This window comes from Castor canadensis, chromosome 8, assembly GCF_047511655.1.
Source record: "Castor canadensis chromosome 8, mCasCan1.hap1v2, whole genome shotgun sequence".
NCBI classification, from domain to species: Eukaryota; Metazoa; Chordata; class Mammalia; order Rodentia; family Castoridae; genus Castor; species Castor canadensis.
In genome coordinates, this window is record NC_133393.1 from 37,312,393 (window position 1) to 37,333,033 (window position 20,641).

Sequence of the window (20,641 nt, forward strand, 5' to 3'; positions counted from 1 at the left end):
TTCATCTGTATTCACTCCCAATAATTCAAAAGCTAAAATAATTGACAATTTAGTGTGGCTACAGAGCTTCTATAATAAGTCAAGGCAGAAATCCAGGGAAGAACCATTTCTGTACTCAGGAGAAAGAATATGATTTGTGGGGCATCTTGACCCTTTCCCACATCCAAAATCATCAAGTTGCATAAATTAAGTTTAGTCCCAAAACAGTTCAGACTTTGCTCTGCCACCAACATCTGGGCTCAGCATGATCACTGACCTCTCCCTCAAACTGCAGATCTCCAACATGACGAACCTCGCTCAATAAGAACCTTAATGTCAGGTCAAGGCCAGTGGAAACACAGAAGCCAAGATTAACAGAAACACCTCAGAGAAATGATTCTGACATACATATAAATGTTTCTAAGCTTCAAAAATATTGAAACAACTTTCCAGAAGGAACTGCACTTTCTCAGATTATAAGAAGACAAAGATGTTTTCCAGGAAGCTAAATGGACTTACTAATTAGATAAAATAAACTTTTCTCTTCCTAGAGAACATACTCTTTGCTGTAGAGTTTGGCTACAAAGACCTAGTTCATAATCTGAGACCCAAAAACTGATTATTTTAAAAAGACATGTCTTAAATTGACCTAGTTTAGAAACCTGGATGCCTTTAAATTGCCAATGAACTGAGACCATTCATGAGAATGGGGCTTTTGAATGCTGAGAATGTTCTTCGGGGCTCAGCACAAAGATATTTGGCATTGATGACTGTAAATATTTGTAAAACCCTGGGTAAACGGACGGTGTTTGACCACACTCAACCTTCCTTCCAGCACAGTAGTGTAGGAACGAGTTGTCTGGTATAGGGTGATTGGTTTGGAGGTTTGGGGTTGAATATTTTTCTGTTTGCTTTAAATAAAAAGCCAAGCAACTCAGTTCTGCTACTTGACATCTTTTTCACATTCACTAGATATGTTGACCTTGTAATTTTTTTCTACCCATCAGAACAGTCAGAGTCTGCTTTTGAAACAGAGGATTTTTTTTCTTTCCCATTTTTCTAACTTCATGCCCACCAAAAGAATAAGATACCAGCCAAAGGTGTGCAAAGGCAGAATCTGGGTAAAATCATAGCCATGGATTTCATAATACAATTATCTCCAAGTGGCTTTCTGGATCTGCTGTGAATTTCTTTCTTTTCTTCTCCCTCTCCTCACCCTCAGGATAGTTTAAGAAATATTTAAGTGACTGTCACTCATGAAAGGACTAAGATTAAGAAGGGCACCTAAGGAGGAGAGGGACAGAAAGGAGTAAGATGTGCAAGGGATCAGAGAGCAAGAGGCTGATTTCAGTGAAAGCTGCAGCCCACACTTTAATTAGCCAGCAACTCAGTTAAGACTGGCTGAGTTCCTTTTGCTTCTTATCCACACCCTAAAAACTGAGTCATTCTAAAGTTCATTTATTTTGCTTCTGGGCAGAGACACCCCTAATCTGCTGCTTCAGAAATGTTAAATACATTATCCTCTCATTCATACCTCCCAGTGTTCAAATAAACAGCCAGAAATGGTTCTATAAGGTTCCCCAGCTCATGCTTTGATATGATACCTGGGGCAGAAAGCAAGAAGAAACTGATGGTCTAGTGGAAACAAGAAGAAAGAGAAGTCAGAGGAGAGAATTTATCCTGAGAAATCTGAATGTGGGAAGTATATGTGTCAAGAGTAGATTTACAGCAGAATATTTTAAACTAATAAAAGCAAAAGGTGCTCTGGAAGGGGTGAGCAAAAGACAGCTTTGCCCTGTTGAAACAGGAATCAGTTTCATTTTAAACTAAAAGAGAGTAATAGGATCAGAGTTTCATCTTAAACTAAAAGAGAGTAATAGGATCAGAGTTTCACTCTATTTTATCAGAGATTATCTGAGAAAATAACCACCATAAGGTACGGCCAAGATTCCATAGTTAACATAACATCTTATTCATAGCTTTGGGTGTCAACACACTGCTATGTATTTCTAAATAACAGAAGACAGATATCTAAGATTTTGCCAACTTTTGGTCTCCCCTAAAGACGCAGGGAGGTTTGGTCCAATCTTCAAATTCACAATACATTCTGTAAAGACGGTTTAATTAGAAGTGAAACATTTCTTTTACCTTTCGAATGTATGAAACATCTCATACCTTTACAAAAGCATCCATTTTAAAATGTTAACAGGTGTTTAAGGCATTCAGAACGCATGCAATTCTGTATGGTTTAGGCACTGGAAGCAGAAAATGAAGCCCACCCCCCAAAAAATCTATGGTGTAACAGTCAGTCTCTTGTCTCCCCTCCTTTCCCAATCTCCTAGACTAACACCACTGCCTGCCGCCTGAGCAAAGCTCCGTCCACCTACCTGGCAGGGAGCTGCGATCCTCCGGTACGGCTGCAGGGCTCCTCAGCAGCCCCTGTGCGCACAGCCAGCCCCGGCTGCCCGCACACCAGGGAGGAGGAGCTCTGTCATTCTTGGTCCCCTCTCCCTCCGTGCTCTCTGAGGCTGACAGCTTTCCACTTTACAGGACTGCCACAGGACTCCACGCCCAGACCTACTGGTAGGGAAGAGGAGGAGTCCCTACCCGCCTCCTTGCCTTGACGGGCAGCAGCTCCGCCCGCCGGGAACCTTGCAAAGCCAGCGAGCGAGCGTGGGGCGCTGGGCGCAGCTCGCCAGCAGCAGAAGCAGCAGCAGCACTGGGAGCCGCGCGTTTATTTATACAGGAAGCTCAGGCGCCGCACTTCCTACCTCCCATCTGGGTTGCACTTTAGCTGCAGGTGATGGCCTTAACCCTGTCCGAATCCAGTCCCCAGCCTTCCCGGACAGGACCTATCTCTGCTGCTCCTGGGACATCTGCCGCAGGAGTCCCGAGCAGGGTGCCGGACCAGCAGCCCTCAGTGCCCTTCATCCTGCCCAGTCCTGGTTCACCCTTTGGCCTTCAAGGCTTGCTGCTTGTCTGTACATAACCTCACAGGCCACCTTTCTCCTTCCTCCTTCCCAGCTCTTTAAATCTTCTGCTGCTGCTGCTAACAGCCCAGACCTGCCTTCCCACCTCAGCAGAAAACTGTTTTTATAGAAACACTTCCCCTGCACGTCTCGTCAAACACAGCTTGTACCTGATGTGTCCTTTTGCGTCTAATGATAAAATTAGAATGTAGGCAAATCAACTCAGGAAAAGTCTGTTTGCCTTATAAAATACAGGCACAGGTCTTTGTGAAACAATGACTTACAATGATTTCACTTGAAGTATTCTGTAAACAAATTATGTGAGAAATACATGGTAATTTATAATCCAGAAACTGTGGGGGTAGTGTGGCATGCCTGCCCCACTCCAACATTTTGGGTCTTAATTTGCATGATATTTATAATGGATGATATACCTCCTCACTCTCAACCTCCTCCCCCACCCACACACAGAGGTCACAATTACAGCCCAAATCTGTTGAATGTTGCAATTTTAAAAGTCTCTCCTCTGATACTGGAATTTTTCTGTGTTCACTCTGCACCCTCAATCTAGTTTTGCAACCACTGTCAGGAATGTGCTTCCTAAAAGGAGGGACTCACAAATCCTATGTAGAATAGATACACACGTGCAGTGAAGTAGCCACAGTGGGCTCCAGTCCAAATGACACAAACAACCTGCTTCTTAGCTCATATCAAAGCCAACTTCTAGGTCAAAGCAAGTGCTGAAGAATACGGTATATCTATGTGTGTGGTGCTGGGACAGGCAGAAGGACCAGCCTACTAGTGGGGGAAGTAGAGAAGAAGGAAAGGTGAGATAAGGACTAAGAGAATACACAGTAGAGACCCAAAGTAATACAATCGAAAGATATTTGAGCCTGCAAAGACCATCTAGTTATTTTAATCCAAACACCTAATTTTAAAAATGGGGAAACTGATGTCCAGGTTAATTTAAGTGACTGGCTTAGACCAGACCAGAGCCATCTAGGCTGGAACCAGACCTAAATCTGTGTTACTTGAGAAAGGTACATGCTAATGAAAATCACGTGGAAGAATATCTACCTGAGACTTAGCAGGGACTTAGATTCTCGGATAACCTACCTCAAGGAATTTCCTTGCTATCGTAACCAAGATAGACAAGCAACTGGAAAGACAAAGTGCCTTCTATGCGGCCTGCTTACTCATTAGTGTTGATCACTAGCTTTAAACCAAAGGTCAACACAGAGTCCACTTTTTAAATAACCATGCAATTAAGTTACCATCTCTTATCATCAGGATAAGGGAAGAAGCTGCTGCCAAGATGAATGAAAACACAGGTTAGGCAATAATCATACTGCCTGCTGTCACAAATATTTTATATAACTGAGTAATACCACCATGGATTATTGTCAGCCATGCAAATTTATAAAAATTGCCGTCCAAATTTTATAAACATGTTGAAAGCTGTAGTGTTGTGCAAACTCTTTCAGATCCACCCAAGGAGTCCACAATAGGAATGATTATTCACTCCCTTGGGCATTTATTGATCTCTCAGATAAGCTGCCAGGTGCTAGGAAGAGTGAGATATGGTCCCTGTCCACACAGACCTCTCAATCCAGAATAAGAGTCAGACAACAAAACCAGTTAGCAGGATACCATGATGAGTGATATGACAGACGTAAGCATGATGCCCTCTGGAAGCACAGAAATGAATACTTTAACTAAAGAGAAAGTAGTTGATGAAAAGAATCAAAGGAGGCTTCTTTTGAGGTGGTGATTGAAATCTGTGTCTTTAAGTAGCTCTTTAAGTAGCTGAGTAGGGAAGAAGGAGAAGAGTGAACCAGGCAGAGCAAGCGCCAAGTACAAAGGTTTAGACATGAGATTTTAGGGGATGCTTTTCATAACTTCGAGCAGATGCATTCAGAATAAAAGAATAACAGCCTGAACCAATGCAGTTACAATTCTGGGGAGGAAAGGAACAAATGGACAGAGATTTCGAAAACAGAATTGAAGGAATTTGCATCTAATTGATTGGGGGGGAGGGGAAAAAGAAGAGCCCAGGCTGCTGGTGTCGTGGAGAGTGGGAATTGAGGAGAGGATGGGGTAACAAAAGCCATGATGATTTAACTTCCATCCTGTAGAATTTATGTGCCTCTGGACATACTTAGAAAAACTATCTAGTGGGCCACCAAGAAAGAAGTCTGGGTGGAGAGCCCTTAGAGATTTGCATTCATTTAAGTGGTAGTCATGGTTGAAATTACCAAAAGGCAAGAACACCCACAAAAAGCATACTGTAGAGGGAAGCGGAGGCTTTGGACCCAAACTCTGCCTCGCACTTCTTAGTATGATGTAAGCTTAATCAAGTTACTCACCATAAACCCAGTTTTTTCATCGACAAAACTCAGCTTTTTCGTCTAAAAAAATCAGAAGGATGATATGCATCTTACGGCCTCTGCTGAGAATAAATAAGAAATTTTTAAAGAGGCTACCACAGTGCCTAATGGGACAGAAATACCTAACTAGACAAGTTTTAGAAGTGAGACAGTGAATGTCACCTCCTAGAATTGTGTAGTATACAACCTGCTCAGCTATACACTGTAATCCTGCCCTGATACACAAACAATAGGAACAGAGTCAATGATACTCATCTAAGAAGGAACGGGGAAGAGAAAAGCGAGGGATCAGAAAAGAGAACCCAGAGAAAAGTCAATATTTAAACGGTAGGGAAAAGAAGAGCCCTTGAATAAGCCTAAGAAAGAATTGCTTCTTTTAGGCTAAAAAAAAAATAATAAGTAGAATATTTGATATCTCAGACTGAGAAGTAAAATTCAGACACTACAATCTACAAAATATATTTTTTTTATCTTTCTAGGCAAGGACATAGTATAATAAATTGTTCACCAGAGATTGCAATCATCAAAACAGAGAATCAGTTTCTAATCTGAATTACATACCTTCTTAAATAGAAAAGCATACAAAAATCTTGACCTGGCAAGCAATTTGAACTATACTAACTTGTAATATACTTAGTCATATAAAAAAAAAATCAAAATAAATCCCAAGCATAATTCAGTTTTTCCTGCTATGAAGCCAAAAACTATATGAGAGTCTATATACATATAAGATATTTAAATAATAATATACATCATATTATATAGCATCATTCAATCATATTAAAATTTTATCATTTGCAGCAGAATGGAACTGGAAGACAGTAAGATAAACCAGAGAAAGAAAGACAAACCATGCATGCTCTCTCTCATAGGTGGGAGCTAGAAAAGTTGACAGAAGTACAATAGTGATTGGAAAAGGTGAGTGGGGAGGGTGAAAAAAAGGGAGGCTGGCATGAGATATGTGTGTATGGAAATATCACATTGAACTCCATTAAAATGTACAGTTAGTATGTGTTAATAAAAAAAATTTAAATGAGTGCTCCAATATTGATCTAAAAAAGGGGGAATTCAAGGTTCATTCTTGAAATTACTTTTCTGCTCTACCTTAATATGTAAGTTACTAACACAGACTTAACATTTTAATTACATTGTGTGGTTAAAACAAACAAAAATTTGGTTTTGGTTCATTCAGAAGAACACAAGCATTGGGAAAGAAGCTTCTGCAATCAATGTGATTCTTTCTACACAGGAAAAGATCTTGGGCAAAAGTTGTGTGGTGTTCTTGCACAGACAGTTTGGTCTTTTCTCATTTCCAAACAGCTTCAACTTCATTTGCATTTATCTATTGCATCCAAAGAGTTTCATTTTATTCATTCTTTCAGCATTTACTGAGCACACTGAGTATAGAACTAGGAGTAAAACACCAGACAAAATAAAATTTTTACAAAATAATATGACAGAAATTATGCCAGAGATACATTCTAGGTGGCATGGCAGGCAAACAGGGACACCGAACTACACAGAAAGTCAAATATGACCCAGAAATCGTCATGGTTTCATCAGACTTGATGGCACAAAGTCCACAAAACTGAAGACGTATCATTCTGGTTCTATTTCATACAAGAAGGATCTTAGCACCTCACAGAGCAAGTCATAACCAACTGGGCCCCAACAAGAAAAACCTGATCTGCATAATTTCAAATTGCCATTGCCAGTATGCCACATGAGAGCCCCTGATGACTCAGAAAAGAGAGCTGAGGAAAGAACAAGACTCCAGATTCAGCCATCCAAGGCTCTAAAGTTCTACAGACTACCACCACCAAGTGAGGCTTAAGAGCCAGTAAGAAAATGGAGTTCAGCACCTACCTCTTTCTAGAAAAATGACTGCATTCGCCCTGAAGAAAGACTGTCCATTAGAAAGTCAAGTGACACACTCTTGAGATTCCTTATGTTTACAAAATTTGTGTTATTCCTTCTACCAGTATTACCATTTCCACGAAATTCCTGGGGAAAAAATCCAACCAGTTGTGGTAGTGCATACCTGTAATACAGCACTGGGGAGACTGAGGCAGGAGGATCATGAGTTCGAGACAAGCCTGGGCTACATAGCTTGACCGTGTCTCAAAAAAATACATTAAAAGACCCCAAAACAATGTTCCCGGACTTCATCATTCCAAACACAGTACAAACTGGTTTATAGGAAATGAACCACCTTATTCCTTTGTATCTATATCCAACATAAATATGACAAACTTCACTGAATTAAAGTCAAAATAGGGCTGACTAGAGATACAGCTTGGCGTTAGAACATGTACTTAATATATGTGAGGCCCTGGGTTCAATTCTCAGCACCAAAACTAACTAAATAAATAATCAGTCAAAATATTTCTTGGTTTAGTAGGTGGGGAACTTTTCTTGGAATTAACACTCCACCCTATAGGCACCAAATTACTCACAGATGGGAATAATATTCATGTTGGTTTTCCAAGGGACTCTAGTTTGAAAGGTCCCTTAAAAACTTTAGTTTTCCCTCTGATGTAGATGGCATTTCTCTTCTTTTTCCATCTTCTCCCTTTCTCCCTATCTCATTCCTTTTCCCATAAAAGTTCATCACCAAGTCCCCCACTGAAAGCAGAAGCCAGATGCAGCAAACAATTACTACCATCTATCCAACAGATCAAAGAAATCAAAGTAAACATTTAAAAAAAAACCAGCGCTGAAGGAAGAGTGTGGAGAGGACCTGAGAAGTGCTAGCTGGCAGAATGCAGGTGCCTGGAAGGAGTGGGGCCTACTCTGTATCCTACACAAGAAAAAAAAAATCATCTTCCCCTCCCTCCCTTCCACGTTTACTGCTGGTCACCTAAAGTAAAACACACCCCCTGCAGAATGACTCATGGGGGCAGACTGTTGTTTCAGTGCATCTCCATACTGTGTTTATGCCACAGTATGGCCTTCCTAAGGTGCACCTGGGAGCATTGCTTGTGATAATGTTCACACATCCAACAAAATGGAACCTCACAGAGGGGCTTCACAGATCAGCAACCCTCCTCATTTCCCTGAAACTATATCCTATTCAGGTTAAAAACATGTGATCTGTCTAGGTAAAGGGTGTGTGACACATCTTTGCAAAGAACTTTATTCCATAGGCCTCACAATAACTTTTAAACTCGTAGTAGTACTAATCACCAAGAACTATTTTCCTGTCCTGAAAGTCTCTGTGGCACTAATTGCAGGTAACTACCCCACAAGGCCAGTAGCAAAGAAAACAATTCACTGTCCAGGATCCTTTCTATTCAGCTCCATGGGCCTAATCCAGCTCCTTCTTTTTTTTTTTTTTTTTCTTTTATTAGTCATATGTGCATACAAGGCTTGGTTCATTTCTCCCCCCTGCCAGCTCCTTCTTTATTCCTCAGCTGTAGCACACAAGCATTCTACTTACCGAAGTGTCTGTCTCCCTCAGTAATCTATGAGAAGAGTGATGAATTTTTTAACTTTCTACTCACACCAGCCCCTCACCCATTCACATCCAAAGTTAACAGTCCATGGTACCTTCTAAGCATTTTCCTCTGTGCTTACTCATATTTATGCATGGTACACACACAGCATCTATTCTAGCTCTGTGAATCAACTATTACTCTTCTCTGACCATTTTGCTTTAGAATGTTTTTGTCAATTTATAAGAGCTCTTTGTAAATTATAGTTTTTAGCACTTTTCCTGCAACATCTTTTACATTGTTATAGACATAGCTAATGTCTATTGATTTATGCTACCATTTCCACACATTTTTAATGTATAATGAATAATGTATTTTCAATATAATATTTTTACTTTTTTAATGAAAATTCTTGCAGTCTTCAAAGGTGCATTTCATAATTAATAAATTTGAAATTGGTGACACTTTGATGTACTCTTCTGTAGATCATAACTTTAATTGAGAAAATAACTCTCTTCAGTGTTCAGGTACGTACTAAATTCAAGGAAAATTCTACTAGAGTATATTCTCGATTTTCCTATCTTTATATTAAAATGCATAAATGTTCAAGTTGGAGTACTTTGAAAAATATTGTATTTTGATTATAATATCTTTTTTGGAGAAACAAAACGCCCAAATAAATGTTGTCTACTGATGATTCTTCTTACTATTTCACTAAACTTATATATCTTAAAATCATAAACTTAAAATTTGGTCTATTTGGAATTCTAGTTTAAAAAAATGTATCCTGTTAAAAACAGTACTCCACAAATCTAAATATTCCAAGTGCAACTAAAAATTTTCAAAATTAAATCCTGCTTACTATCTGTGTTTGAGTTCTTATCATTTTATTTTCTCAGGTCCTTTCTCATATTTGTAAGGACAAATTCTAGTGTTTTCCTAATTGAAAACTTTGTTTTCCGTAATAGTAATTTGTAAAATTCAGAAGCAGAATATTCTGCCTGCTTACATTGATTACAAATTTCTAACTTACTTCAAACAAAACACAACCAAGTCTGATTGATAATGGCCATAAAGAGAGAAAACATGTATTGCATGCTAAAGGATTTTTTTATATTCAACATCTGCTTCATTGCAAAAACTTTGTAGTTCAACTATTTAGTACATATAGAAAAATATTTGTTAATTTTGGCAACTATTTCTATTGTGGCTTGCTTGCAGGAAATGAGCTATATTTGCAATTTTCTGCTCCATGGATTTATTTCTTTGCAATTCCATTGTTTATTCTCTTACATTGTGCCCACCAAAATCCTTATTTACATTTTCACTGAAAAACAAATCACTTTCAGTAGTTGCCTGGTGCTGGATGCAAAAGTGGGGATTGATTGCAAAGAGGCACCCCTTGAGTTCTGGGGGACAGAAGCATTTTAAAACTGGATGATAGTGATGGCTGCACAACTGTAAAATTTACTAAAAGCCATCAAATGGTACACTTCAGATAAGAAAAATTTCCACTATTTAAATTTTATGTCAATAAAGCTGTTAAAAAATAAATTTTCTCAGGAGGCTGAGGCAGGAGGATCTCCAGTTCCAGGCCAGCCTGATCTATACAGTGAGATCTTATCTCAAAAAAAAAATCTTTGGATTGGAGGTGTGGGTCAAGCAGTGAAGTGTCTGTTTTGTCAGCACCTGCTTTGCAAGCACAAATCCTTGAGTTCAAACCCTAGTCGCACCAAAAAAAAAAATATATATATATATATATATATTTATAAGATATATCATATAACTTTTAAAGCAAATTTACAATATTAAGTATTTAAACTTCAGTATAAGTTTAAAAGCTTAAAGTTTAAAGAAAATAATTTTTTTTTGTGATACTAAGGATTGAATCAAGAGTCTCATAAACACTCAGCAAATACTCTACCACTTGAGCTCTACCCTCAGCTCTTTTGTTTGTATTTTATTTTAGAGATAGGGTCTCACTAACTTTGCCTGGATTGATCTCAGACTCAAGATCCTCCTGCCTCTCTGTCCTGAGCACTAAGGATTACAGGTGTGTACCACCATGCCATGTGTAAATAAATGTTTCATCCAATAAACTTAACCAAACATCTATGTGAAACATTTGGTAATATTAATAGAGAAGAAGCATAATTTAACTGTGTGCAAATTCCTCTTCCACTAATGGACCAAACACATTAGTGGCTATTACTTCGCTTTTCAGACCTGCATTAAAAAAACTTAACATTGAAAATGGGTGAAAGAAATTTAGAAAAGTCATTTGATCTAAATGAAAAGTCATGCTTCCCAGAATTAAATGTAGTGATACCTCCTTCAGTGACATGTGTTAAATCATTGACATTGAGCAAAGTATTCTTAAAATAATCACAAACTTTGAAGAAAACATAGGTGCTGCTTCAGCAAATTTGAGAATCACATATTCATTACCACCTTCATGAAGAAACAGAAATTTGGCACTTAATTTTTTTCATTTAACTTACACGTTTTTAGCTCATTTTCTGCCAAGAAGGATTATGGCAAAATAATTTTAAAGTTATAAACCAATAAATAAGTAGTTCTCGATTTAGACCATACCAGACTTGCCAAATGTTCAATTGATCTCACCAGTGGTCAGCCTGGCAGCTTCCTACCACCATGCAGAATGGAATAAGTTAGTCGTCCTTAGTTACAAAGGCAGGAACATTTCAGCAACAAGTGCCTTACAGGCTGCTCTTTAAAGGGAAGGGGCGTTTTGTATGACTAACACATGAAAATTTTAAAAAGACAAATACAAAACAGGAAAAGGAGGTGTATATATCTCACTTGCATTTGGAGAGATGGGGGGAAAGCAGGATTAATATGCTTATGAACAAGACTACAGTAAACCTGACACATGAAACCGTCTCATCTTATTTTAATGCAAGTTTATTTAAAGTTAAATAATCCTTAAATACTTAAAGTTAAATAATAATTATTAATTGATATTATTAAAGTTACATCATAGTTATTTAAAGTTAAATAATGCTTTTTTATAAATAAAAATCAGCAAATGTCAAATGGGATATAAAAAGAATCACAAACTGGGACTTCTCTAGTAACTGATCCATTTGAATTTTCTACTTCAGTCAATTTTGGTCATTTATATTTTGCTTATCAATTATCCATTTCTTCCATATTTTCATTTTTTTCAAAGAGTTTTATAGCTAATCTTCATATTTAATTCTTACAATTCCAAATATCCTGCATTTGTGGTTATGTCCATATCCTTGTTCCTCATCTTGTGTGTTTTTACCATCTTTTTCCAGTATTTTGTCTTTCTTACTCTTTATACTTTTCTTTCTATTCCCTTAATTCCAACTTATAACTTCATCAGTTCCTCTTCCTAGTTTATGTGTATGTTGCTTTTTTTGGGTTTGGGAGGGATTTTTTTCTTTAAGGGAGCTAGTGTGTGTTTGTTTGTTTGTTGTGGTACTGGGGATTGAACTCAGACCTTTGAGCATGCTAGGCAAGTGCTCTATCACTTTAGCTACACTGCCAGCCCCATTTTGTTGGGTTTTGCTTCATGAATAAAAATATTACTGCTAGTCTTTTAATCTGAGTAAAGTTTTGAGTATATGCTATTCCCTAAAGATTTAAGTATAAATTATATATATATAGATGTGTATATATGTATATACTATATGTAGACACATACATAGATAAATGTGTATCTATAGATATCTACATCTATATATATCTATAGATCTATAGATATATACATATATAGATATACAGGTATATATCTACAATAGATTGGTAGATATAGTTTGTTTTGTTTTGTTTGTTTTCTGTTTTTTGAGACATGGTACTACTATGGAGCCCAGACTAGCTGGAGCTCATTATACAGTGCTGAGATTACAGGTATGCACCACCATGCCCAGCAAAAGCATACTTTTTATTGCTCTCTTAAAAAACTATTGTTTCTCTTTGATCAAAGTCTTGTATAGGAGAACATTTCTTAATTTTCAAGTAGTTATTGGTCATATATTTAGCATTGACTTCTCATTCAATTGTATTATGAAGAGGGAATGTGATCTACAAAATCTCTATTTCTTGTATTTGTTAGTTCTATTTGGCTTTGGCCAAGTAGGTTAATAATTCTACTTTCCTAGTATTAGCATTCAGAAAATTGCACATTACCAAAGAAATATTCCCTGCAATGTTTCTGGTGATGTGACCAGGTAACCTGTCCTACCCTTCTAAAGAATAAAACACAGAAACAGTTGTTTATGCTGCATCGTCCATTTTCAAAATGCATTCTAACTTGCAAATCTGGAACCATTAAACCTCTAGGTTGAAAACAAGGCAATTAATTATTTTTAATAGTCAGATGATTGTATCATCTTGGAATTGAATCAAAACAAACCAAAGCTGCACAATATTCTTGAAATGTGCCTGGCAAAAACCTGGTCTATGTTTTCGTTTTCCAACGTAAATTCCTCCTCAGCATTAGTGACACAAGCAATCCTGCTGCTCCAACCTGAATACAAGAGAAAAGCTTTTGTTTCACACATCAAGAAGTCCTCAATATGAATGGCTGAAACCTTCAGGTTCCTTCAACAAGGGACCAGAGCTATTTTAATACAACCACTGCTGAACTACTGAGTCCCACTAAGGCTGACTCAAATCAAATTGTATGATCTGAGACTCATACAATGAGCACATTTGAGAAAGGAAATCTTGTTTAAAATTACCAAGGAAATTCCAAACCTTTACAAGAGATTAGTGAATTAGGTATTTCTCCCAGGGTACAATTGGAGGCAGGGAGTTGTTTTCTCAAAGTTTTTCTGAAAGGTCATAATGATAAAATGGAAGCTGCCTCAGCTCTGGGGAGTTTGAGGGAGACACATTGTATTGAGTACCTACTGTGTGCTGTCACAGGCATGGACTTGTTGCTAACCATTTTGTTTGCTTTAATCTTCACAAAGGCAGTTATTATAGGACAATAATCTGTTTTAGATTACAAAGTGTATGTGTAATATTTTTTAATGGTTAGTAACTGACATGCCAGGAAAGTTTCATTTAAACATAATGTAAGCTGTAAAGTTGTCTTCATTATGTGGGATATACTCAACCATTTAGTATTAAATTAAAATTTTAGAATTTCTACCACTAAGGTAAGAAGAGTGCCCTTGAACTTTCTAAATTACAGTATGCAATTTCAGCAAACATTTGTTTCAAAGAATGATATACCCATCCATTTACTTGGAAGTAATTATTACATAAAAAATAAATATTTAAGCTGTTCTAATCAAATGACCTCATGAAATCCACCCCAAGCCTGGCTTTTATACTATTGATCAGTGCACCACAGAGGTAATTCTGCCTATTAAGCTAAATCATTATTTTAATTGCTACAAATTCCAAAGTAACATATAACCTGCCTTCCTTTTTAGATTCTTCTTCTTTTCATCATTTTCTACTTTGCATCTAAGTTCTAGTTATACTACACTATTTCTAAGTACTCCATATTTCTCATTCACTAATTTGTCTGATTTTCCAGTTACCAAGGCCACTCTTCTCCATCTTTTTCTTTTTTCTATTTCTTTTGTTGCTGTTGTTGTTTTCTTTTTGGCAATATTGAGATTTGAACTCAGGGCCACATGCTTGCTAGGAAGACACTTTACCATTTGAGACACTCCACCAGTCTTTTTTTTCTGTTGGGTATTTTTTAAGAAAGGGTCTCACTTTTTGCCCAGGCTGACCTCAAACTGCAATCCTCCTGAACTCTGCTTCCTGAATAGCTAGGATTACAGGCATGAGCAACCACCTTTCTTCACGATTTTCACCTTACTAATAGCACGTCCTCCTACAAAATGTCATTCAAGGTATAGCTTTCCTAGAGTACTTCTACCACCTTTTCCCCTGCTACATAGAGTTAGATACCCTCTTCTTAGTTTAATGCTCTTACCCTGATTGCTTCATTCAAAAAGCATTTATTAAGCTCCTGTTACCCACTAGTTTCTTTATCAGGTACTGGGACTACAAAGATAAAATGTAAGATTTCACATGGTGTAGGAAAAGACAGGTTAAGCATACTAATGAATTATAACAGTGCCCAGCCACTGAGATCCAGCAAGACAGACAGCTTTTGGAGGCCAGCCCTGCTGGACCTGGAGAATTTAATGAATAGAAGTGTGGGAAGACATCAGGGAGGTGGAGGAAGGAGAGCCTTCAGGGAAAAAGAAATTACATGCAACATCAGACAGATGGATAGGTGGTAGCTTTGTTGATGGCAGAAAGCAAAATTTCTCTAACTAAATCATTCAATTTGAAGCACAACAAAACTGTACAACTAGTCACTTGTAAACATTTTCAAGCTATAATAAAAACAAAAAGTAATCATGGGAAAGCACCCCTGACTTAATTACTAATTGTATATTAATATCCAGTGCTGTCTTAAACCCAAGGAGGTTCATTAGTGAGATGTCAACACTACATAACACTTTCAAATTTTATCTAATGACAAAAGGGATATTTTATGACTCCTCTGATAAGCACTGTGAATACATATTTTAAGATATCAACATCAACGAAGCAAACTGAGAAATGGCTTGAGGAAGAAAATCCATTCAACACCTCTTCCAAGGATGAGAATAAATCCAAACAACAGAAACTTTGGTGCAAGGCTCCTAGACAATTCTATTGAGATTAGGGGACCCTTGTGAAGCATCTGTCTTTCTTCCATATGACTTAATGGACACAAACAGGTTGAAGTTCTCCCCCTCAATGGTTATGTTGAAAATTACCAATCAAGCCTAGCACAGTGGCTCATGCATATAATCCTAGCTACTCAGGAGGCAGAGATCAGGAAGATCTTGCTTCAAGGCCAGCCCAGACAAAAAGTTAGTGAGACCTTATGCCAACCAAAAACTCATGTGTAGTGGCACATGCCTATAAGTACAGCTACATGGGAGACATAGGTAGAAGGGTTGTGGTCCAACACTGGCCTGGGCAAAACCAAAAGACCCTATATGAATAATACCTCAAGCAAAAAAAGGCTGGCAGTGTGGCTCAAGTGCTAGAGCACCTGCCTAACAGGCATGAGGCCCCAAGTTCAAACCCAAGTACCACCAGAAAGGAAGGAAGGAAGGAGGGAAGGAAGAAAGGAAGGAAGACAGGGAGGGAGGGAGGAAACAAAAAATCACCAATCTAAAATATTATCCTCTCTTGGTGGGAGTAATCCATGAGATAACCAACAGAGACAAACTTTTGAGAGCCGACAATGGTATCATGTGATTGTAACTTAATCCTGGGGAAAAAAGTGCTTTGATCTTTTTTACACATACTGGTACAGGATCTTGGACAGTAGATATGTTACAGAATCTACCTATGACTATCAAAATTGGAGAGATAAGGAAATAGAAGTCAGATACCATCATTCTCAAAAGAACACTGCAAACCTGAGTGGTCAAATGCCCAGTTCATGCTGACCATTTTGGCTCAATATTTCAAATTGCTCTTGATGTTCCTATGATATCACATCAGCTTTTATCTCTTACCAAAGAGCAAAACAATAATAAACACCCCCAATAAGCAGGATGAGGCACTGTGACCCACAGCATACCTCAAATTAGACAATGCTACATTTAAAAATTAAATTAATGCAGATGGAGTTTGGCTCAGTGATCGGGTACACACTTGGCATGCATGAGGCCCTGTGTTCAATCCTCAACAAAAAAAAAGAAAAATTTAAAAAAATCAGATGGAAGATAGAATCACAAAGGAGTGAACATTATTACCCTTTTCCAGCAAGACAAAATAAAGAATAAAATAAAAGGCCCTGGGCACAATACACTTGATTTAGAATAAGAAAAATTTTAAGTCAACTGTTAACTCCTTGCTCATTATAAACTATTTTGTTACAGAACAGGGGTAGTTCTAATCTCTAAAAACTAATCAAAAGCTATGTTAATATAGCAATGTGCTTTCACAAATGTCAGCTCATTGAAGTCACAACAACCCTTCAGTTGAGGTTTCGTTATTTCCATTTTACAGGTGAGGGAAGTGAGCATCAGAAGATGAACAGACTTTCCTCAGCCAGTTAGACAGTTACTGGCACAAACGAGCACTACAGTCCAAGGACCAAGTCAACTAAGTTTCGACTTCAGCACTTACTTCCCAAAATAAAGTTATCAGTGAAATCAAACTCCCCCTTTTCTCATGTCAGGATCTTTCTTGGAAGGAGGACAAAAATAGAAGGTTGATGCAAAACTTAATTCTATTTTTAAACACCTCCTCAGGGCAAAAATCCAGGTGTTCTACCAAAACAAATTAGACAATATTCTTATATTAGCGGAATTCCAACCTTGACCAAGAGGAAAAATGCAAAATATACATTGAGATGAGAAGACACCAACTTGGGTACATTGAATTCTCAGCATTGGCCTTCTGCAAGAAGAAAGAGGCAAATTTCCTATATGAGTGAACAGTCAGAGTATGACTCAAATACTATTTCAGTACAAGATCCTATTTCAACCTTGTTGTCCATCTGTTTGCTGAGAATGTAAAGTTGTCTGGTTCCAAGTTAGGAAAGGGGATGAAATCATCTGCTAAAGCCACACAAGCAGGAGCCGTGCAAAGGCATGCTGCAATTACATAATACATCTGTGCACTGAGAGGCTAGTTTACACCCTCTGGTTACCTGTCTGGACTTCTGTGAAGCCATGATACCTCATCCAAAGTAAGTGAGCTCAAGAATCCAGCCGTATCATTATTCATTTATTGCAGACTGAAGGAAGGAACAGGACAACTCAAATAATTACATACAAGAAAATATAATCACTAAATATTTTAAATGCAGATATTACCTAAGTAATGACAATATCCATTTATCAAAAATTGTAACCAGCAATTCATTCTTTCTTCTCTACTCTTCCCCAGCCTCCTTAACCTTTCCTATAGGTGTCACTGAGAACATAAACTCACTACTCTCTACACTATCTATCCTTCATTTTGGCAGTACTTAGGTTTGAACTCAAAGCCTCACGCTAGCTAAGCAAGTGCTCAACCATTTGAGTCATGCCACCAGGTTACCCTTTACTTTATACCATCTACTTCTCTTGTATCTTTCAATATCTGGAGCCCACACTCATCCTATCTACTTACATACCTCCATGCTTTCTCTCTACCTCCCTTAAAGTAAGAGAAAATAGAAGTTCCAGGGAATACCAAAGTGTAAAAAAGTTCAAGGGAATGAGTATTCAGGAAGCTAATGAGTTCAGGGCTATTGACAAGAACTCAGACTCTAGAATTAAGAGTCAGGAAAATTTCAAGGTTACAATTACCATTTCAGTTAAGTTATAGGTCAAATGGTCCTTTACAAATTGGCTAGAAATCTCAACTATCCTAGCAAGAGCACCATTGTTTCCATTGTAAAAGAAATTCCAGATTCAAAACAACTGACCTGCAAACCAGTTCTTAGAACACTAAAGTTTCATAAGTTTGGGCTACCTACAAAAAAAAAAGTAACAGTAAATATTTCCCCTTTAGTTTCTTTTCTTTCTTTTTCTTTTAACAGCTGCAGAAGAAAATAGAAAGTATACATGTGTGTAACTAGGTGTTGAGTTTTGACCTCCTTTGTAAGGAGCTACTACAATTGAGAAAGGAATTGATAACCATTTGCTTCTAAGGAACCGAGGAGAATTTATTCTTCCCAGTGTGCCCAATGAGAGTAAAAGAAACCACTTCTAGAAAAGCAGAGACTATCGGAAAAAAGACTCTCATATGGAGAGTCTATATGGAGATCGTAAGGACAACAGGTTTGGAAAGGATTTTATTAACTTTACATGAGTAAAGAAAGTTGGTGGAATTATTGCTACTGTAGCCCAAGGGAGAAGTTGAGCTCCAGAGGAAGTGGATGAGGCCTGGAAAGGAGGCACATGCCTGTAATCCCAGCCCTCAGGAGGCTGAAGCAAGAGGATTGTGAGTTCAAGGCCAGCCTGAGCTACATAGTGAGACTCTGTCTCAAAAAGAAAAAATTGGAAATAGATGATTTCTTCTGAGCAGATATTCTAACTATAAGTAATAAATTAGATGAACAATAATGAGGTACTTAAAGAGGAAAATCATTGGCACAACATATTGGCCAATCCTGTCCCAATACTCTTTTCTCTACAAAGAACTCTAATCACAGATCAATTGTGCAGGAAATCAAAGTTCTCCATGGACCAGAGTACTCAAAGTGGCAGTCAATCCAGATTAATGAGAAAAGATATGAGTCAGGATGTCTTTTCTCATTCATCCTGACAAAAGGATGGTGCCTTCAAATCTCGTGGTAGCCAATGTTTAAAAGGTGTAATTCTGCCTCCTTGGCTAAAGCTGATTGGACCCAGGAGGGATGCCTGTCTGAGGCAAAGCCAATTGAATTTCTCTATGAGAAGTTTGGAATTTAGATTTAGGGACAGCTAATCTCTGTACTTGGTTGAAATTGCGCAGCAGCTATATTCTATCATCCACATAAGCAGCAGAGAAAGCCAGAGAAAGAGAACAGTAAAGCAGATATGAAAAGAGGCAGTGAGATTAGAGTCAGAGAAAGAGAAGTATGCCTTGATTGTTCTCAGTTCCAGTTCCTTCTGGAAGCCATCTGCATTCGTATCTCTCAGTTCCTCAAGACATTCCCTGTCCTTATAATAAATTTTCCCTTTTTGTTGAAGCTCATTTGAATTTATTTTAGTTATTTGGAACTAGAAACACCCTGATTAAATCATATTACCATGAAATAAATCAGGATTATACTATGAAAAGAGCCTAGACTTTTAAATCTGCCAAAACTATGTTCAAATTGTGAATATGAGCTGTCTAATCTAGAGTAAGCTTCCTAGGCTGTCTGATCCTTGGTTTCCTCATCTGTAAAATGCAGTTAAATGCCCCATATAGCTGTGAAAATTAGAAAAACTTATGTAGGGCTTCTGGCACACAGTAAAGATGAATTACAACTTCCAGAAGAATCCAGTGGAGTTATATTCGTTTGGGTTGTAGTGGTATTATACAATGGGAATGACACCACAGAAGAAGCTACCTAGGCATTAGAATTAGAATACTGTACCCAAAGGGTTCAAGTCTATGGCTAGAGATAACAAAGAAATGTCCCCTATCTAGGAGTCTGGGCTCCCTACTTTCTTGCTGCTTCCATCAAAAGGACCATTTAAGCATTTGTAAGTGAACTTAAAGTGACTCCTACCTACTTCCTTACATATCCTGTAAGCCGCCATTGTCTCTCTTCCTCTCCATCTCCTCTTCTTCACCCTTCCCGTCCCCCTCTCCCTGACTTTTCATTCTTGCCTCACATGACAGGAGATCAAAGGACTGCCCTTCCTACTCATTGTACTATTCCTAACTCTAATCTTACTGCCTCTCTTCCACATCTGCTTTCTTGTTCTCTTTCTGGCTTTCTCTGCTGCTTATGTGGATGATGGAATATAGCCCATACGGTACTATGTTTATGTGCTGAATTTATGCCTTCTATTGGAAGATCCAGAGGCTACCTAGGGTGACAGACAAGATGACAGAGAGAACACAAAGTCAGGTTCCCAGCACCAGAGCGATGGTTAGGCAGGCATAAACTCGACACTAATGAGACAACAGCCACACAGGTTATCTGCCGGCATAAATAAAGAGGGACCTCTCTAGACACAAGCTGTACAACTAGACATTAAACCATTTGCTAGGTAAAAGAGGTATTCTGTGAACAGCACACTGTAAATATCCACATCCTGCTTCCCTTCGTTTCCTTTTAGGGTGGGGTTGCTACCTGCTCTGGGAACGGAAGCTCAATTTAGCTGGGGGCTGTCAAAACATATAGCTATGGATATTTTGATAACAGGGTTACATA

General features: G+C 38.0%; 1 protein-coding gene across 4 annotated transcripts in view; it reads right to left on the reverse strand.

Moving 5' to 3' along the window:
- Rnf144b (ring finger protein 144B) overlaps positions 1-20,641 on the reverse strand; it is a 166,976-nt gene that overhangs the window by 73,290 nt on the left and 73,045 nt on the right. Inside the window, exon 1 of one of the 4 annotated variants that reach the window (XM_074082812.1) lies at positions 2,367-2,701. The exons of 2 other annotated variants lie outside the window; for them this stretch is intronic. The gene's annotated coding sequence lies outside the window, so the exon portion shown is untranslated. Of the gene's footprint in view, positions 1-2,366; positions 2,702-20,641 lie in introns of those variants that run through there. One more of the 4 variants, XM_074082814.1, reaches the window with a different exon arrangement.